We start from the raw sequence: 20456 nt of genomic DNA, 5'->3' as shown, positions 1-20456 counted from the left end.
AGGAGGAATGGGTCGAAGACTTCGCCCCCGAGGGATCCGGGAAAGGGAGGGGGAAGATGGGCCCCCCTCATCAACACAGGGGGAGGAAACTGTCCCTACACTTCCAGTCCGGATGGTGGGCCAAGGGGGACCGGGAGGAGGGCAACAGTTTCAGTACTGGCCCTTCTCCTCCAGTGATCTATATAACTGGAGGACACAGAACCCGCCCTTTTCTGAAGACCCCAAGTGTCTCATAGATCTCCTGGAGTCCATCATGCATACACACCGCCCCACTTGGGATGACTGTCATCAGCTGCTCAATACTCTTTTTACGACGGAGGAACGAGAGCGCATCCTCAACGAAGCGAGGAAGAATGTCTTGGGGGATAATGGGAGACCCACAACTCTCCAACCGGCCATAGACGAGGCTTTTCCCCTACGCCGGCCTGATTGGGATTTCGGGACCGCAGAAGGTAGGGAGCGTCTTCGGATCTACCGCCAGACTCTGATGGCCGGTCTCCGAGCGGCCGCTAGAAGGCCCACCAATTTTGCAAAAGTAAAAGCAGTCATTCAAGGGGAAAACGAAAGCCCAGCCGGTTTCTTAGAGCGCCTCTATGAGGCATACCGTCAGTACACCCCGATTGACCCTGAGGCGGACCTCCACCGGTCTGCTGTGGTACTCTCATTCATTAATCAGGCAGCCCCAGACATTAGGAGAAAACTCAATAAACAGGAAAACTTAGGGGAGATGACTATAAGGGAAATGCTACAGGTAGCAGAAAAGGTTTTTACCGCTAGGGAAACTCCAGAAGAAAGGGAGGAAAGACAGAGAAAGGAAGACAGGGAAGCCCAGGAGAAATTGAGAAAGGAGGACCGGGAGTTCCAGGCTAAGGAAAACCGAAAGCAACAGAGAGAAATGGCTCGTATTTTCCTAGCGGGTGTCCGGGACCAACCCAGAGGAGGGGGCCACGCCAGGACCCCGGATAAGGAACACTGTTTTTACTGTAAGGAAACGGGGCATTGGAAGAGAGAATGTCCTAAGTTAAAGGGAAGAAGAGGGTTTGGAAGGAGACCGGGGGAAAACAGGGAAAGGGAACGAGCAGTAGAGCAGGCCAGAGTCCTACTAGCCGGAGAAGAGGACTGAAGGAGACGGGGCTCAGACCCCCTCCCCGAGTCCTGGGTAACAATGCATGTGGAGGGGAAGCCGATGGGGTTCATGGTGGATACCGGCGCCCAATATTCGGTTTTAAACAAGGCACATGGACCTTTGAACAAGGCACGAACAAGTGTTGTTCAGGGGGCCACCGGTACGCAGTTATGTACATGGACTACCAAAAGAAAGGTGAACTTAGGAAAACACCAGGTCACACACTCCTTCTTGGTCGTCCCTGAGAGCCCCGCTCCCCTGCTCGGACGGGACCTACTCACCAAAATAGGGGCCCATATCCATTTTGAACCAGATGGAATAATTGTGACTGATCGAGAAGGGAGCCCGATTCATGTCTTGTCCCTATCATTGGCTGACGAGCATCGTCTGTTTGAGAGTCAACAGGAACCAGGAGGGGACATGACTCATTGGGTAAAAAGATTTCCCACGGCCTGGGCGGAGACTGCGGGAACCGGCCTCGCCAAACACCTCCCGCCCGTAGTTATACAATTGAAGGCTTCTGCTCTCCCCATTCGGGTGAAACAGTATCCTATGCCTGAGGAGGCCCGAAGAGGCATAGCCCCTCATATCCACAGGCTAATAAAGGAAGGAGTACTGCGACCTTGTCAGTCTGCCTGGAATACTCCTCTGCTCCCCGTCCGAAAGCCGGGAAGCGGGGACTATAGGCCTGTGCAAGACCTACGAAAGGTAAACGAGCGGACGGAGGACATTCATCCCACCGTTCCAAATCCCTATACCTTGCTCAGCCACCTACCCCCCTCGCAAGTATGGTATACAACCCTTGATTTGAAAGATGCTTTCTTCAGCATTCCATTGTCAGAAATTAGTCAGCCGCTATTTGCTTTCGAATGGCAAGAAGATGGGGGCCAATCCGGACAGCTCACTTGGACCAGACTGCCGCAAGGATTTAAAAACTCTCCCACCCTGTTTAATGAGGCCCTGAGCCAGGACCTGGAACCTTTTCGTCGGAGCCACCCACGAGTCACTCTATTACAGTATGTTGATGACTTACTGTTAGCGGCAGAAACCCGAGAAGAGTGCATCAAGGCTACTGAACACCTGCTAACGGAATTAGGTGAGCTGGGGTATCGGGCAAGTGCCAAGAAAACTCACATCTGTAAAAGGTCAGTGACGTATTTGGGTTATCGGATTGCAGATGGGGCAAGGTGGCTGACTGATGCCATGAAACAGACTATTCTGGCTATCCCATCCCCGACATCCACTAGGGGGGTGAGAGAATTCCTGGGCTCCGCGGGGTTCTGTAGACTCTGGATTCCAGGATTTGCGGAAATAGCCAGACCCCTATATGAGGCCACCAAAGAAGCTCCAGATTGGAGTTGGGGAGAGAGAGAACAACAGGCCTTTGATCAGCTAAAAGACGCTCTTTTGCAGGCCCCTGCCTTAGCCTTGCCAGATCCTACAAGACCATTCACTCTGTTTGTAGATGAGAAAAAGGGGGTAGCCAAAGGAGTCTTGACCCAACAGCTAGGTCCCTGGAAGAGACCAGTGGCATACTTTTCCAAGAAATTAGACGCAGTAGCGGCAGGATGGCCCCCCTGCCTCCGCATCATAGCGGCCATTGCCGTGCTGGTGAGAGAAGCCGATAAACTAACCTTTGGACAGGCCCTCTGGGTAACGGCCCCTCACCCGGTGGAGGGAATCCTTAAACAACCCCCTGGGAAATGGATGACGAATGCCAGGCTCACCCACTACCAGGGGCTCTTGTTGGATTCCCCTCGGATCACATTCACAGATCCCGTAATCCTGAACCCTGCCACCTTGTTGCCTAACCCGGAACTGCAGACACCTGTCCATAACTGCAAAGAATTCCTCTCCGAAGTTACACAGGTACGGGCTGACCTAAAGGATACCCCCCTGTCCAGCTGCAAATTAAACTGGTACACGGATGGAAGCAGTTTTTTTCAAGATGGAACCCGAAGGGCAGGGGCAGCTGTAGTCGACCAAGAAGGAAATACGGTATGGAGCAGCGCCCTCCCACCCGGAACATCAGCCCAAAAAGCGGAATTAATTGCCTTGGCAGAGGCCCTGGAGAGGGCAAAAGGAAAGCGAGTCAATATCTACACCGATAGCCGCTATGCTTTCGGTACCATCCATGTCCACGGGGCCATCTATCGCGAAAGAGGATTCCGCACAGCAGAAGGAAAACATCTAAAGAACCTAGCCGAAGTCCAGCGTCTATTAATGGCAGTGGAAAAACCGAAGGCAGTGGCAGTGATGTATGTCCCAGGCCACCAGTCTGCCAAGACGCCGGAAGCTGTCGGTAACAACAGAGCAGATCAAGAAGCAAAGAGAGTAGCAATGGTGAGTCCTCCCATGGAGACAGGGCAACCTTCCACGGTTGCGGCGATAGACGTGCCGGTCCCAGAGCTCCCTCCGCTACCCCCCCGACCAGAATACTCCACAGAGGATTTCACTTGGATGAGAGCCCACTCCCCCTTTAGAGAAGGGGAAGATGGATGGAAAAGCGACTTGGAAGGCAAGTTAATTCTGCCTGAAAAACTCGGACGATTCCTGTTGGCTAACTTACATAAGTCCACCCATTTGGGGCGGAGAAAATTACTAGACTTGTTGACATCTGCGCAGCTCCGATTTCCGAACCAGACCATAGCAGTCCGCCAAATTGTGGAAGATTGTGCCAGCTGCACAATCATGAAACCAGGACGAAGGGAGGGGCACCATACAGGTACTCGGGAACGGGGGAGGGCTCCGGGAAGAAGTTGGGAAGTGGATTTTACTGAGGTAAAACCGGGAAAGTTTGGGTACAAATATTTGCTGGTATTCATAGATACCTTTTCAGGCTGGGTGGAGGCTTTTCCTACAAAGAAGGAGACGAGTCAGGTAGTGGCAAAGGCTTTGCTAGAGGAAATCATACCCAGATATGGGGTGCCCGAGGCAATTGGGTCAGATAACGGTCCGGCTTTTGTTGGTAAGGTCCTGCAGGGACTAGCCCAGACTATGGGGGCCAATTGGAAGCTACATTGTGAATATAACCCCCAGAGCTCAGGGCAAGTAGAAAGGATGAATAGGACACTAAAGGAGACTTTAGCCAAATTGGCCCTGGAGACTGGCGGTGATTGGGTGACGCTCCTTCCCTTGGCCATCTTCCGAGTCCGGAACTCCCCCTATGTCCATGGGCTAACTCCCTTTGAGATCCTGTATGGGGCTCCACCCCCCATCATTCAGAGGACCTTAAGCCCAGAACTAGGTGATCTGGCCCCAAATTACCTGACCATGTTGCAGGCTTTAGCTAAAGTGCAACAACGGATTTGGCCCTTAATTCAAGCATACCACGCTGTTAAGAGGGACCCGGCTCCGGAACATGGCATAGTCCCGGGTGACATGGTATGGGTTAAAAGGCATCAGTCCAAAACCCTAGAGCCTAGATGGAAAGGACCTTATGTTGTACTGTTTACTACCCCTACCGCCCTCAAGGTTGATGGCATCGGACCTTGGATCCACCACTCCCACGTGCGTCGAGCCAATCATCAAAAACAAGAAGGGGTCAAGGAGTGGACTGTACGGCGGCACCCAGACAACCCATTAAAGCTAAAGCTTTTGTGGCCCCGGGAACATGCAGAGCCTTCAGGAGCAGCCACGGATGGGGTGGCTGATCGCTCTAATCTTGCTCAATGCCCAGAGCGGGAGCCTCGCAGAAACCAACCCTCACCAGCCCTATAAGCAAACCTGGATACTCACCGATGGGGAGACTCATACCACCCTCAACGAGACTACTCGCACTGCCCCCATAGGAACTTGGTGGCCGGAGCTTCAGTTCTGCTTCAGAGACATCAATCCTGCCTACAAGTCTACTGCCCCGGAGTCAGCCCGACGTTATGGGTTTTATGCCTGCCCCGGCCACAAAAAGAACCAGGAATGTGGGGGGATACAATACTCCTTCTGTAGGTCATGGGCATGTGTCACATCCAATGATAGTGAATGGAAATGGGGGATATCAAAATCAGACCTAGTCAAATTTGCCTTTGTAAATGGGATATTAAGGGGGCACAGAATTCCAATACCCACCCATAAATGCCAGCCCACGGATCTAGATAGAATCAAGGTCACTTTCACTGAAACTGGCAAGAAGGACACCCCTGGGTGGATACAAGGTAAGGTATGGGGACTTGTATTTTATAAATATGGTGGACATGCTGGCTCGACCATAGTGGTCAGATTAAAAATTGAGCCCATAGGGCCACCGTCCACAGCAGTAGGCCCCAATAAGGTACTTAGGCCGCCCAATGTAAAGCCATCTCCCCAACCTTCCACAACTCACCACCTTCCCTCAACCATAGCTCGGGCTAATGTTACAACTCCAAGACCATCAGAAACCAGCCCTCCCCTGGTGAGGCCCAGTCTCATGACCGCATCTAAAGACCCCCTCTGGGAGCTAGTGGGTGCTGCCTTCCTGACGTTAAACCACACCAACCCTAACATGACTAACTCCTGTTGGTTATGTTATGATGTGAGGCCCCCATTCTATGAGGCAATAGGGCTAAACACCACTCACGATACCTCATCTGAGGAAAACCCTAGTCAATGTTCCTGGGGAGACCGTAAGAGAGGTCTGACCATACAGCAGGTAAACGGCCAAGGAACCTGCTTAGGAAAAGTGCCAAAGAACAGACGGGACTTATGTACTGTTATTAACGCCAGTTCTACCTGGGGAAATGCTATTAAATGGGTAATTCCAAAGGACCATGGGTGGTGGCTATGCTCGCAGTCCGGACTCACCCCATGCCTATCAACTAAGGTGTTTAACAGCTCTAAAGAATTCTGTGTTATAGTGGTTGTGCTGCCCCGCATCCTCTATCATTCGGAGGAAAGTCTATATTCATACTGGAATATAGGAACAGGTGAGAGAAAGAAGAGAGAGCCTATTTCTACACTAACCATTGCTACCCTACTTAGCCTAGGGGTGGCTGGGGCAGGGACCGGCATAGCCTCCCTGGCTACTCAACATAAAGGGATGTCTTCACTGCGCGCAGCCATAGATGAAGACATAGAGAGAATAGAAACCTCCATTAGCCACCTAGAAAAATCCCTCACTTCCCTGTCTGAGGTAGTACTTCAAAACCGACGAGGTCTGGACTTGTTGTTCCTCCAAAAAGGGGGACTATGCGTTGCTCTAGGGGAAGAATGTTGTTTTTACGCTGACCATACCGGAGTTGTTCGTGACTCCATGTCTAAACTCCGAAAGAGCCTGGAACAAAGAAAACGAGAAAAAGAGGCAGGGGAAAGCTGGTTCGAGTCTTGGTTTAACCAGTCCCCATGGTTGGCTACCCTTTTATCTGCACTGGCAGGGCCAATAATAATCATCCTATTACTTGTTACCATAGGACCCTGGATTCTAAACCGACTTATGACTTTTGTCAAAAGTCGAATTAATACTATCCAACTTCTGGTCCTCCGCCAACAATATCAGGCTCTTCATCCTCTCGAGGATGATTCCTCAATTTAGGCCATAAGAAAGGGGGGAATGAAAGGAATATGAGGTCTCAGCGGGCCCCAACCCCCTTGTTGGAGAAACCAGTACCAAACATCCCATGTAGATAAGATAAGCAATGAGGCAGGGCTCAGTTAGGGCATATAGAATGTGAGGAATGCAAGATGTGAGATACGAGCAAGATGTGAGATACGAGCAAGATGTGAGGTACGAGCAAGATGTGAAGTACGTGCAGGATGTGCTCTGCCTGCTTGTCTAATGTTGATAACAAAAATATGCACGCCACTGCAGTCTATATAAGATTTCCCCCTAAGAGGCTCAGGGTCTTGCTTTCCTAACCGGTCCTGCGTGTCCGTGTGGGAGCTCGACCCTGGCTAGCCAGTCCAATAAACTCTGCTTTGTTGATTGCATTCACGCCTGGCTCTCTGTCTCTCGGGGGAATAGGATTCCGGGTCCTAACAAGTGCTCAACCATAAAAGAACAAGTGTACATTTAAGGTTTTGGGGCATCCTTAAAAAGCACATCTATATCAACACTCACTTAATTTGCCTAATGAAAACACAATCTCTTCAAAGTTAAACTTGAAGCTGGGAGTGGTGGCTCATGTCTGCATTCCTAGCTTTTTGGGAGGCAGAGGTCAGAAGGATTGCCGCCAGACCTGGTAAAACATTAATGAGACCCCATCTCAACAACAACAACAACAAAAGCTGGTTGTGATGGTGCATGCCTGTCATCCCAGCTATGGGAGGCATAAGTAGGAGGACTGTGGGTGAGCCAGCCCAGGAGAAACTCAAGACCCTGTCTGAAAAATAACTAAATCAAGGAGGGTTTGTGGTGTGGCTCAAGTGGTAGCACACTTGTCTAACAGATGTGAAGACCTGAGTTCAAACTCCATACCACTAAAAAAAAAAAAAAAGTTAAACTTGGATTAGAAGTTTGAACTTTCAAGACTATGTAAGGATTGTGATTTTACAAACCAACACAAATTTTAATGGTACAGCAGAAAGATATAAATTTAGTAAGTCACACACACCTTTTTTTGGACATGGGGTTGGGGTCTTGCTGTGCCGTCCAGGCTGGCCAGGAAATCCTGGGCGCAAGTGGGTTTCCTGCCTCAGCCTCCACAGTGCCAGGCTCAGGCACCAGCCACCAGGCCCTAGCTTTTCTCTTTTATTTAAAATTTAGAACTGGTTTGCACACATGCTATATTGGAATTATGCTTTAGTACTGGCTGTGGTTTAACAGCCCTGTGGAGGTCTCAGCCCCCTTCTTCCTTGCTGGTGGAATCCCCATGCTGTTTGCAAGGTCACACCTTCCCCATGTGACGCAGAGTGTGAACCCTGATTGGTCAAAACCCACATGGTCATTTTATTCCCCTTGCCAATGACCAGTGTAGGCGTGTGCGCATGGCCCAGGTCTGGCCAATGACATGTGAAAGGAAGTCTCCTGGGCACTTCTTCCTCAAAACAGAGAAATAAAGGGAAATACTTACATTTTAAAAAATGATGTTTGTGGCCAGTAAGGGAGATGACAGTCCTTCCCAGCACCTGAAATGCGGAGCGGAGAGAACCCATTTTTTTTCTGTATTTTTTTTAACTGTTTTATTATTCCTATGTGCATACAACGCTTGGGTCATTTCTCCCCCCTGCCCCCACCCCCTCCCTTACCACCCACTCCGCCCCCTCCCGGAGAGAACCCATTGATACAGCCAACGACTAGATTTGCTCGTGATCGCCTCCAAACTCCATGTTAAATGAGAAGAGAAAACATTCAGGGCCTTTGATTACTCAGAACTGGCAGAATTCTTTTTAAAAATCATTTTTATTAGCATATGTTAGTTGCACAAAATGAGGAATTTCATCGTGATGGTTCCATATAAACAAATAATGTACTTTGGTCGTAATCACTTCCTCCATTACTCTTTCTTGAAAAAAGTTTTTAAACGGGTTATGACATTTTCAAACACGCATACAAAATACTTCGATCACAGTCTTCTCATCGTCTGTTTTCCTCCTCCCCCATCCTCTTTTACATTCATGTCCTTTCTGTTTTTTAGATCTAAATCCAGCATAGGAGAGGAAACAAGCTATGTGTCTTTCTGAGTCTGGCTTATTTGGCTTAACATGATGAGCTCCAGTTCCGTCATTTTCCTTGACTTGACATAGTTTCATTCTTTTTTTTTGCTGAATAATACTCCAGAGTGTAGATGCCACATTTTCTTTATCCATCCATTCATCTATTGATGGGCAGGCACCTAGGCTGATTCCATAACTTGGCTATTGTGAATCAGAACTGAGATAATTCTTCAGGCTGTATCATAAACACCAACATATATTTAGGTATGATTGCTTTAATTAAGCAACTATGCAATGAAATCAAGTTTTTCTAATTTATGGTAACATGCTAACCAGGAGTTGTTCAACCACTTCTCCTTTGACTCAACAAAAGGGAAGTGGCATTTGAAGAATATTGGTATTTTTGCATTTCATAAATAATTCTAAAATGTAAAATAACCATTCTAAAAGAGCCATTGCAATCACCCCATCATTTGATGATCTCTACTGTGTAATTCATGGGCCAGACATAAATAATAATTTACATGTCTGCGTGTGCTCACATCAAAGAGTCTTAACATATATTGATAAATCCAGAAGAATGCAAAGGTTACTTTTTAAAATAGTAATTTTAGATGGATGCGGAAATATACAGCTTTATGCATTAGTGCTAAATACTAAATGCTCACTGGCTTGACTTATCTGTGGCCACCGGGAACTCTTGGTTAGGAGTGGGGTGGTGGGCACACAGTGACGCCTTTGCTATTTGATTAGAGTTCCCATGGGTCATGGCTGGAACAGGCCCACTATTCCATTCTCTTCTCACTCCCATTAAAGTTCACTTACACTTGCCTTTGTTCAGAGTTATCTGCCTTCAGCCCGCAGGGAAAGTTGTTTATACTTCTTGGGAGCTAAGCTTCCAGGTCATTTCCTGCCATTAATCCCCATCAGCAAGTGTCGATTGGGGCATTTCCTGTTCCTCTTGTCGCCAGTGGTGAATTCTCAATGGATTCTCATTTTTTAATTCTCCACAGTGACCTTTAAGGGTATGCAAGACCACATTCACTTCATTTAACTTGGTCTGACGTGCGCCCTGCTGAGGCTGTGGAAGGGGCAGCACCACTTCCCCTCCATCATTGGAGACAAGCTGGGCTGAGCAGCGGTTGCTTGGTAATCAAGGCAACTGGGTCTGAACCCAGCGTTTCTACCCTGAGTGGAGCATCAAGAAAAAGCTGCTCTGGTCATCTCTGTTAACTAAAGCCAATGGATGCCGTGATTCATTTGAATGCATTTGACTGAGTAAAAAATAAAACCATAATCATCAGTGGTTTTGTAACAAGGGATGGATCTGTTAACAGAAAGTTTACTTTCACTTTCTGATTGTTTATGCCAGGATCAAAAGATAAAAAGTTCCTAAAATTTTTCAGTAAACACAAATTTTAGAGAGCTTTAAATATCTGAGCATTTTTGCTACATCTGATAAAAAAATCTTTTAAAACTCCCAATTTAATATTATTCCGATAGAAACAGTTCTGCTAAAAGTGCTGAGAACAGCTCAAGAGTGCACAAGCAACCTGTGGAATGGGAAATTATTAGCTATTGTTTTATTTTCATCCCAAACTGATTTTTAAAAAAATATCAAGGAGAAAAAAAAAAATCAAGGATGAACAGAAAGCCACAGGATGTTCTCGAAAGAGAAACTTTCCAAACAAAATTTGACAAAACGATTTTCAAGTTTATCAGAAAAGATAAACTGATATAAACAGCTAAGCCAATTCTAAAGAAGAATGGGCGGCTTTCTGCAATGGGTAATGTGGCCCTACTGCAAAATCAGAGCAGTTTAAGCAGGCTGGGAACAGTGCAAGAAAAGACAAACGTCAATTCAAAACAGAAACAGTACTCCAGACACTCAGGCACAGACAAAAACCACGCTACACGTCACACAGCTGAGGAAACCCAAGGCCTAAGAGGGGGCTAGACGGAGCGTTGATCATGGAAGAACAAGAGGAAAACCTCGTAAAAAATTAGTGTCTGATGTTGAAGCCCAGAGGCTTTGCTGGGCATCAAAGCAGACAGAGACAAAGAAAAAACAACTTGAGACTGCTTGAAAAGAAACGTGAAAGAGAACAACTGAAGAGCCTTTTTCCAAGCTATAAGGAGTTAATATTTTTAGCAGGGAGCAATCTGTCAAGTCAATCAGGATGAATTCATTGTCGCTCCTGGCCACAGAAGGAGGCAAGTCACCAAGGAAGGATTACATAAATGGCCATAAATGTGAAAAAAAGGTTCAACCTCAATGATATCCAAACAAACACAATAAAAGTTAGCATAATATACATTTCTACAAATCCGTCTGATGTTCAGAACAGGCCGACCGTATGTGAACTAAGACACTAAGACTTGTTTGCTGGAGTTAAAAGCAAGGGAAAGTGTGAGGCACTTTCACTGCAGGAGTGTATTACAATATATGCTTATGAGCACACAAACGCATGGAAAAAGACCGGGACCCTTGCAGGAGTTATCTCTAGGGAGTGAGACACTAGGTTATTTTTCACCTCTTTTCGTGCTTTCCTACACTTGTCTGTTACTTTTAACATCAGCAGACAGGACTAACCAATGCCCCATGTGGAGTCTGCTTTGTAGCCCTTCCCTGCCTCCCCTCACTCTCCCAGCAGCGGCCACTTGAGGACATGGCTCCTGGTTTGCATGATTCAGACTCCAATCTGAAAAAAATAAAAAGCCTCTGTTCCCAGCCTTCTCACAGGGGACAACTTGCACCGGCCTCATTCCCTTCCCAGCACACGCCGTGAGAACTAGTCACAGCCTTTCTATAAAATGTGAGATTTGTCAAATACATGAAAGCTAAGCCATAAACTTGTACACAGCAGCTAAATATAAGTGGTGCTAACATCCAGCTTACATAACTTTGGTCCTCGTGGAGGATGCTGCACGACTGACACCGAACTTTACCCGAAGGCTAGGGCTGCTCCCGTGGTTTTCAGATGCTTTTGCTTGGACCTTGTCAAGGGAAGCCGTACACACGGGCTCCATGTGCTTATATGGCAAAGCTGCTCCTGTGACACCGTCACAGGCCTAAGCATAAAACCTAGCTCAGCGTTCTTTCCAGAACATGAGTCAGACGCAGCACAATATTCTGAACGCTGTTCTTTTTTTTTTTTTTCCCTTTCTCTGATGCTTCTTCACATCACGGCCCAAACCATTACTCACAATTAAAACGAGCCCTGGCAGGTGTCCTTGGCAGGGACACCAAAGCTCTGCATTGTTTTCCACACAGAACAATTACATCACTTCCTTCCTTAGCCAGAGAAAGAATGGATTTCACAGGCAAGAGAGGAAAACAAGGCGAAGGAAGCAGCTCATTTACCTGTTCCCAGTCGGGTCCATGTGCGAACTGTTTAGAGGAGAAGGAAAGGCCTTGAGGACCTGAGTGGTCATTTAAAACCTGCCCAAGGGCCTTCACCACATGCCGACCACAACCCCACTCACCAGTTACTCACAACTCCAGGTTCAAAGAGAAAAGGATGACACACTCCAGAGTCTGGCAGCTTCAAGGACATCAAATGCCATCTACATTGCTGTTAGGAAAGTTAAAGATGCGTCATCATTCAGCTCTCCCGCTATTTCCTCGGTAGATAGACAGGTCCCAAATCCTAAAGCAGAAGGAGGATGTAGAGTCTAAGTTTGTATGCTGACACCGGATTAGATTCCTCTGGCCTCAGGTCCTCTGAACGACAAAGGATGCCGGTGAAATCTACTGTGTCTGACAGCCTTTGCTTCACCAGCTGAAGGGCAGGAGAGTCAGGTGCCCAGCCCATCTCAGGGGCTAGCAGGTGAGGAGAGGTCAGCCTCCAAACTAGGTTCTCCCCCTCTGCCTGACCATCCCAGGTCTTTCCTGTTCTGCCTGTTTACCAGCTCTTGGCAATCTGGAACTTGGAAGAGCTCTCTAGGAAAGGGTGCTTTGGGCAGAGCGGTGGTTTTCACAAACCCAAAAAGTACCAGAGTTGCAGCATCTGTAGTGCAGCCTCCCGGTAACATCAGAGGACAGCTGCACTATCTCCACAGGTGTGTCTCAGTCCAGCGAGAAGAATGGATGCCTTTTGGATGCTAAGAAGACACTTGACTTCTCATTCCTCCATTGCTTGGAACAGTTGACCTCTCAGTTGTTCTCCTGGGCTAACTCCAAAAGGCCTTGGTCACCTGGGCTATCAGAGAAGGGAATTCAATCAGACAGACAGGCAGGAGAGCCTAGACCCCATAACTGGGCCTCTGCTCCACGTGATGGGGTGTCACTTTGTGACTGGGACAAACCCACGAAGAGGGAAGCCAGGGGTGCTTGAGTGGAGGGGACAAGCTGATGACCCTTCCCCTCTGAACAATGAGAGGACAGTGCCAGATGTTCATTCCTGCAGAGGATAAATCCTTGGGATGTGTCCTGCACCGGAGAGCTCATTCCCCGGAGCCAGAGCATCTCTGCCAGCTCCTGGTGGGAAAGGATTCAACCCTGACCGTGTGCTTACAAATGGCTCCCTGTACAAGTCCACAAACAATAGAGACAAAGCAGACAGCTCAACCCTGCCATCAGTCAGCACAGAGCCTGGCCGTCATGATCTGTTCAGCCGAGAATAACATTCTTTGAGACACAGGAGCGGCCGGCAAAGTTGGAGTGACTCTGGGGACCTCAAACTTTACCCAGGCCAGGGCAGAGGCTGGCTCGTCTTCAAGGTCAGCTGACAGGCAGGGTAATTCTCTCCCTCCTCACTCGGGCCTGTCCGTGTACCAACATGCTGAGAGACTCTGGAAAAATGCCCCAATAAAGAAGCAGAGCTATGATTGCAACACTAATAATGAAAGCAGCACCATATAAGGTAGGAGTGTCTTGTTTACAAGTGACAGACGCTCAACTCAAAAGGAAGTTTGTAACTTTAGCCAAAAGAGGAATTCATCAGTTTACATAAACAGGCCAGAAGAAAAGGTCCAGCACATAATGCCATCTGGTCACTTGGGGGGTTTTCTTCCACCTGCGTGCTGGCTCTATTCTGCAGTTCCGTCTCCCACAAACGGGGAAGGTGGTACCCGTCACTCTTGCTCTAGAGCATCTGGAACTGCTCTGTACATCTGGGGAATTTCCTACCTCATAAGTCTGTGGGGCACATGCCCCTCCCAGATAGAAGCTGAAATGTCAGATGCCCCATTTCCCAAACTCCTTTGCAGCTGGGGCTCAGGCAGATAGCCCAGACGCAGCCTTCCTAAATTTGGAATTATAAAGCAGGGGAAGGGGGAGGCCAGGCAGAAGCAGAGATGTGGACTTCTCCCCAGGAAGCTCACAGTCCTTGGCCGCAGCAGCTCTGTGGTGATGTCCAGGTCCGTCCTCAGGGTCAGCCCTGGGGACTGGGGAGCTTCGCGTACAGCCATGATGGCAACACAGTCCTCAGTGGGCTCATCCTCAGACATGATTTGGGGACATATTCCCAGTTGTTGAACACAGCACCGATTCTTCAGTCGTCCCGGGATTGTGTCTGCTACTCACTTACCTTTTAATAAATTTCTGCTTAAATCACTTGCAATTGAGAACCTGACTACAAACAGCTGTGCCCCTCTGCGCACACCATCTGAGCTTGGCAACCCCAGTCTTCTGTGCACATGTTAATCCAGGAAAGGATTTCTTCTCGGGGCGGGGAAAGGATGATACTGGGGTTCAAACTCAGGACGTCATGCTTGCTAGACAGGTGCTGTACTGCTGGAACCACACCTCTACCCCAGGATTTTTTAAAAATAGAGTTCTTGCTATGTGCTCCGGCTAGCTTTGAACTCTCAGTTCTCCTATCTCAGCCTCTCAAGTAGCTGGGATTACAGACATGAATGACTGCACCCAGCTCAGGCAAGAATTCTTATTGATCTCTTGGGGGGTCAGCTCCATTCTACCCCAAACATGTTGCTCAAGAAATAGAATTTTGTTTGTGGCCTAACCTGTGTGAAATGTCCACACCTGTGGCTAAGGACAGTGGAGTTCATGAAAGACAACCTCAAAGATCTGCTGATGGAATGGAGGAGGTGGTGTTTCCCAAAGAAAACACATGTCCACCAGAAGCACTTTCATGTCATATAGAATATTCTCCCTGATGCTCATTGATCTTTCGAAACTCACATGTGCCAAACTGTGAAGAATTGAAATAGTAAGTCTTGTTTTGTAGCTTTGCCTCCCCCAGCAGGATAAAATAAATCTTTTTTTGTTTGTTTTTTAATTTAGTTTTATTTTTATTAGTACTTTTTAATCAAAGTAAAACACAACTAAAAGTGTCCTAAAGAAAAAGCCATCCTCTGGTTCTGACTTCCCAAGCCCAGCTTTTTAGGGGCAGTCACTTTGGGTATTTTCACATATTTAAAAAGTAATACACTCATGCTACTATTTCTTAAGACAGCTTTAGATATTTCGTATTAAGTTTCTGACATAGTTGATTGCAGTTTAGCCCTTAAACTCCACCCTTCATTCATTCCCTTCTTATTCTCTCAATATAACCAGTTCACAGTTTTGGTTACACCTCTGGTCAGTATTTGTATTATTCTGACTGTGTAAATAGCATTTACCCTCTGGGCCAAATTGTGAACTGTGATTAAGTTAACTTCTCATATATTATTTTGTTTTCCTAGGGGTAATAATCATCTTTTTAAGAAAATTTGTGACTGTTTGTGTACTCGTTGCTAAAATTTTCCAGAGATGCCAGTAGATCTCTTGACTACCAGTCAATATTGTTCTTCAAACATGCCGACACATCAGATAACCTGTAAGTCCTCTTCCCCTTGTACAGTCCTCTGTCTCCGACTAGAGTTAGTTTTTCTCCAGGCTGTTTGTGCAGTCTCATATCCCAGGCTTTCACTGATTACTCTCCTCATTAGATCTCTTTTCTCATGGGTGCCACACCATGTCTTCTTTTTTGTCTTAGATTACTTCCTCTTTTTGCTGTCGCACATCCTATTCAAAAAAGGTGTTCATTTTTTAGACCTTGTTGTCATGAGAATGCTATTATTCTTATAGTCTTGTGGTAGTTTGATTGAGAAGAGAATTCTAAGTTGAAATTATGTTAATTTTGAAAGGTATGAATCAGTTCTTTTCCGGGTAACGGTAGATGTGATATCTCTTTGATAGCCTCTTTGTATTTAATATCTTAAAGTAAAGAAACCAAGAAATGTGATGAATAGAACAAATGTTGTGTGTGAAATTTAGAAGTAAGATAAATTATGTTTTCTTGCCTGCAAACCTTGGCAAGTCTGGAGAAAACACTTTGGCACCTTGGCCTGCAGGCAAAATCTCCACCTCACTGTATTTTGCTTATCAGCTCACACCCGTGAGGAACTTGGTGACTTTCTTCAGAATCCTACAGACGTTTGCCAGGAACCCAGTCTTTGCTGAGGGAAATGAACAGTGTTAACTGTCCCATCAGGTCACTGTGCCTCAGAGAGCAGGGATCCACTGCATGCCTGAGACTCTTGCATGATACCAAAATTTCTGGGACACACGGGCTCTACAAGAGACAAAGCCAATTTAAAAGTAAAGTGGGAAAAAACCAGGTTCAGAGAGAATGAGAAAGAAGCAATGCTAAAGATGAGAAAGAGACATGTATAGTATTGTGACAAGGTCAACAGAGCACTTGCTGTGGCCTGCAGAAGGAATTGTCCTGGAGTTTCTGTTGGGCCCCAGATCTGTTCTCTTGCTTCTCAAGCTGTGCTGTGACCATGTGGACCCCATCAGTCAGCTCCTGTTCTCTTGCTTCCGGTGGGGTTTAGCCAGGGGTCAGGACCAGTGGAGGGGAGGAGGGTGGGAGGGAAGTGAGTCTGAGATTCAGCTTCCCTGCTTCCTCCTGGCAGGCAACAGCTCACACCAGGCCATTGTCTGTGTGCAGCCACCCTTTCCAGGTTCTGGTGGCTGCCTCTTCTCCTTGCCCTCTTGGATTAGGGTGTCCTGTCCCTAGCACAGGACCACTCCTCCCTGGTGTCCTCACTGCCCACTTTGTAATCAGTCCCCACACTTAGTCTTACCACTTGAGCACGCCATCAGGATCCTGCTGGGACTGTGATAAGGCAAAAATCAAAATATTCTCTGAAACCTTACTGATTGACCACATGTAGCATGAGGTGGGCATGGAGGAGAACAAAGGGTGAGTTCAAAGGCAGGAAGAAAGCAGGCAGAATGGGAGTGAGGACATTGACATGTGTCAACGTTCCATGTTACATGGGGATGGAGGGGTCTGTTCACAGAGGGAGGCTTAGGAGTCATTCACATGTCAGAAGTAGGAGACACTGTCAGATGAGGCTGTTCAGGAAATAGGAATAGGGTGACAGGAACTGTGGACAGCTGAAATGGCTTAACACTTGACATCGGGTCATCTTGTGATCCCAAGGCAAAGCCCGAGAGAGTGCCTATTTCCTGACCACCTCTCCAACACAGTATTTTACCAAACAGTTTTTATCTTTGCTGCTTTGGTGGGTTTCAAATGACATTACAATAAAGTTTGACTTAATTAGCATTTTTTATTATGAGAGAGATGGGGTCTTCTTGGGGTTCTTTTTCCTGTTTTGAGATCTGTCTGTTGTTACCTTTGCTCCTTTTTTATTGGGCAGTTGGTTTTTCTAGTGTTGCCTTTCTTAAGCTCTTTCTATGCAATCAGTCCTCTCACTTTTCATGAATTCCATTCTTGCAGATTCACCTACTTCTTGAAAGGTATTTGGAATCCCCAAATCAATACTCACAGAGCCTCTGTCACCCAAAGACCTGCACAGAGCACAAACGTCAGTCCCAACGGGGTGAGTACGCCACACCCTGCCTTCTTGTTTCAGCTCTCATACTGCCAGCAAGTGTCCTTCTCCTGTCTATTGAGTGACACACTTTCTTTATTTGTGTATTCATCGGGGGTTTCGCTATTTTAAAGCCCATAAGCCAATCAAGGGCTGAAGTGCTGTTTAATGTGTCTAGGAGCAAGAAGACATGTCACGTGCCTGATGAAAAACTCCCTGGGCAGATTAGCGTTGTTCGGGCATGGGTTACAGCACTGTTGGCTATGACTGTATTAATCAGGGTGTCTTTAAACATAAGTACACATGGAGCAATGTTATGTATTGACTGGTTAAACAAAACTCTTGGGACCAGGGGTCTCACAAGAAACTAAGTGTACTTTCCCTAGGCACAATTCAGTATTTGCTAATTTGGAGTTCACAGTGACTGCATGGAACATAACGACCAAGAACAATGACAACCAACTGTATTTGGGAGACTAGCTCTTTGTTGATTAGGGTTGCAATTATTTTGTAAGCTTTGCATTTGTCTTTTGTTTAGGGGCAAGAATATACATACATATGTTCATATAATTTTTATGTGGTCAATTTTATGCAGTTATATTTACCATACACCTCTGGTTATTGTGAGTTCATTACAAAGGGATTAGTTACAAAGTAAGTTAGTTAGAACGAATAAGTGAAATGAGCACTGAATCCAGGTATTAGCTGCTGCCTGGTCTGTGAAGCTTCACCCAAGCAGAGACAAGGTGTCTCTCTATCCACTCTCATAAAATCCACCTAGTAGAGAGGCAAAGAGAGATAATATGACTGTCCTTCACTGTTTCACTTTGTCCTTGAAATGTTTATTTATGACTGGCATGAGACTGACTGCTTGAAACCACTTGGAATTTGTTCTACAAAATTTTCAGTGGGGATAATGTTATATTTTTGGTGTCACATTTACTTTCACCCACATGAGCCTCAAAAGTTGCTTTAGGCAATCATAAAATAAAATGTCTCTTTAGTTGAGTTTGACTGGGTCACCCTGATATGAATAAGGACCTACCTTCAGTGGGACAGGAAGAGTATTCTGTCAACTATCAGCCAAGATAATCCCCAAATTGTACTTTAACAAAGAGGAGAGTGACAAAATGATGCTAAATTGGAAGTGACACTTAATGGCACCTCAGCTTATCAAAGCTCTGGTGATGCCTGACTTCAGACCTTGATAGCAACCCCCTTACAAGGGCACCAGGCTCAGGCTTCTCCTTGCCCACGATCCTCTTTGCCAGAAATTTGACTTCAGCGACAGATACGAATCTGTGACCTACATGCAAATTACTCCAATGACATGATCCAAAGTGTAAAAAGGACTGATGAAGGCATCCAATTTGATAAGCATTAGGTTTTACCTCCACTAAGGCAGCAAGCAGGTTACACCAGCCAGAGCTGGCAAGTCTCACTGTGTATCATCCTGCATTTGTGGGTTTTCATGCTCTAGAACTGTGTTTGGAATGTTCAAGTCCTCCCTTCTATTTTTACCACTGGTTATTCCAAAACACTTGTTTCCATGTGAAATAAGTGTACTGTATCTAAACACCCATGATTCTATTAGAAAAACCAGGCAGATTTGTTCTCAAAGAAGATAGCCTTATGGAGCAGTGGGTGTAGGGGAGGTGACACTGGAAATAGGTTCTCTTCTCCCCACCCCACTCCCCTGCCTGGCATAGACTAAACTGTGTCTCCTCTCCTCTTATTTCATATGCTGAAGTCCTAATTCCCAATGTGACTATGTTTGGAGACAGAGCTTTTAGGGACAATGAAAGTGAAATGAGTTCACAGAGTGGTTCCCTAATCTGATAGGATGGGTGGCCTTGTAAGAGGAAGAGAAGCTCGCTTTCTCCCTCTCTCCTGTCCTCCCATTCCTCTCTTCCATCTGCTAACTCTCCTCACTCCCTTTTCTCCTTCTCCAAGTGCACGAAACAGGAGAAGTTCATGTAAGGACACAGTGAGAAGTCTCTGTCTAAAAGCCAGGAAGACAGCCCTCCTCAGAACCAGACTGTGCTGGCACCCTGAACTTGAACCTCCAGCCTCTGGAACTCTGAGAAATAAGTATTTATTGCTCAAGACACCCAGACTATGGTATTTTGTTATGACAACACACATTAAGACACAACCTCTCCCTAATCCAAAGGGCCTGGGGCTTTGGCCATATTGGTTCTTACCAGTCTCCTATGCCTCCACTCCCACCTCCATGGTACCCTCAGTCCTAATCCTTCCAGGTAACTCTCCCCACTCCCAATCACCAAACTCTCTCCCTCCTAGCTCCTGTTCTCTTACAGAACTGTCATGGTTAGTTTGGGCTGCTATAACAAATGACGGTAAACCATGTGGCTTAGACAACAGGCATTTATTTTCCCACAGTTCTGTAAGCTGAAAGTCTGAGTTAGAGTGCCGCATGGTTGGGCTTTGGTGAGGGCCCACTTCCAGGTTACAAGCAACCACTGTGTCCTTGGATCCTCCCATGGTAGGAAGAGAGCTAGTCAGCTCTCTAGCCTCTTCTCATAAGGGATCTAACTCACATTGTGAGGGCCCCACCCTTGTGACCTAATTGCCTCCCAGTCCCCACCTCTGAGCTCTCTCACATTGGGGTTAGGTTTGCCCCACACATTTGGAGGACCAAACAGTCCACTGCAAGCATGGTTTTCTTAGGTGGTGGGTGACCTGAACCAGTCCATGCTACAGTGTCAATGTCTGGTTGTGACCTGATGGGTCAACTCTGTTTCCTCTGTCTTCCAACCCAGGCACATAGGGACAGAGCAGATCTCCTGCAGCCCATCCAAGTCCCTCATAGCAATTTTGACATGGATGGAATGACAGCACGCAGCTCATTCTGGAGATGGCAGAAGAGTGAGTGGAAGCAGCGCCCTGGAGAGTTCACATGGAAGGCAAGCTGTTCCTTCACAGCTGCTCCACAGCTGTGGGGAAAGGGCCTCCA

The 20456-nt window shown here is 46.8% G+C and overlaps 1 long non-coding RNA gene across 30 annotated transcripts in view; it reads right to left on the bottom strand.

Moving 5' to 3' along the window:
- LOC109684445 (uncharacterized) overlaps positions 1-13824 on the bottom strand; it is a 141642-nt gene extending 127818 nt beyond the window's left edge. For 6 of the 30 annotated variants that reach the window (XR_012450599.1, XR_012450581.1, XR_012450585.1 and 3 more), the window contains exons 1-2: positions 12176-13818; positions 8107-8161 (exon numbers count right to left, since the gene is read on the bottom strand). This is a non-coding gene — a long non-coding RNA (uncharacterized lncRNA). The other 24 variants (XR_012450593.1, XR_012450582.1, XR_012450596.1 and 21 more) reach the window with 14 other exon arrangements.
- Positions 13825-20456: the final 6632 nt, after the last annotated feature.

The sequence above is a fragment of the Castor canadensis genome, chromosome 8 (genome assembly GCF_047511655.1).
Source record: "Castor canadensis chromosome 8, mCasCan1.hap1v2, whole genome shotgun sequence".
Classification (NCBI taxonomy): Eukaryota; Metazoa; Chordata; class Mammalia; order Rodentia; family Castoridae; genus Castor; species Castor canadensis.
The sequence above is the reverse complement of the archived record's forward strand: the minus strand, read 5'-3'. Positions and strand labels throughout refer to the sequence as shown.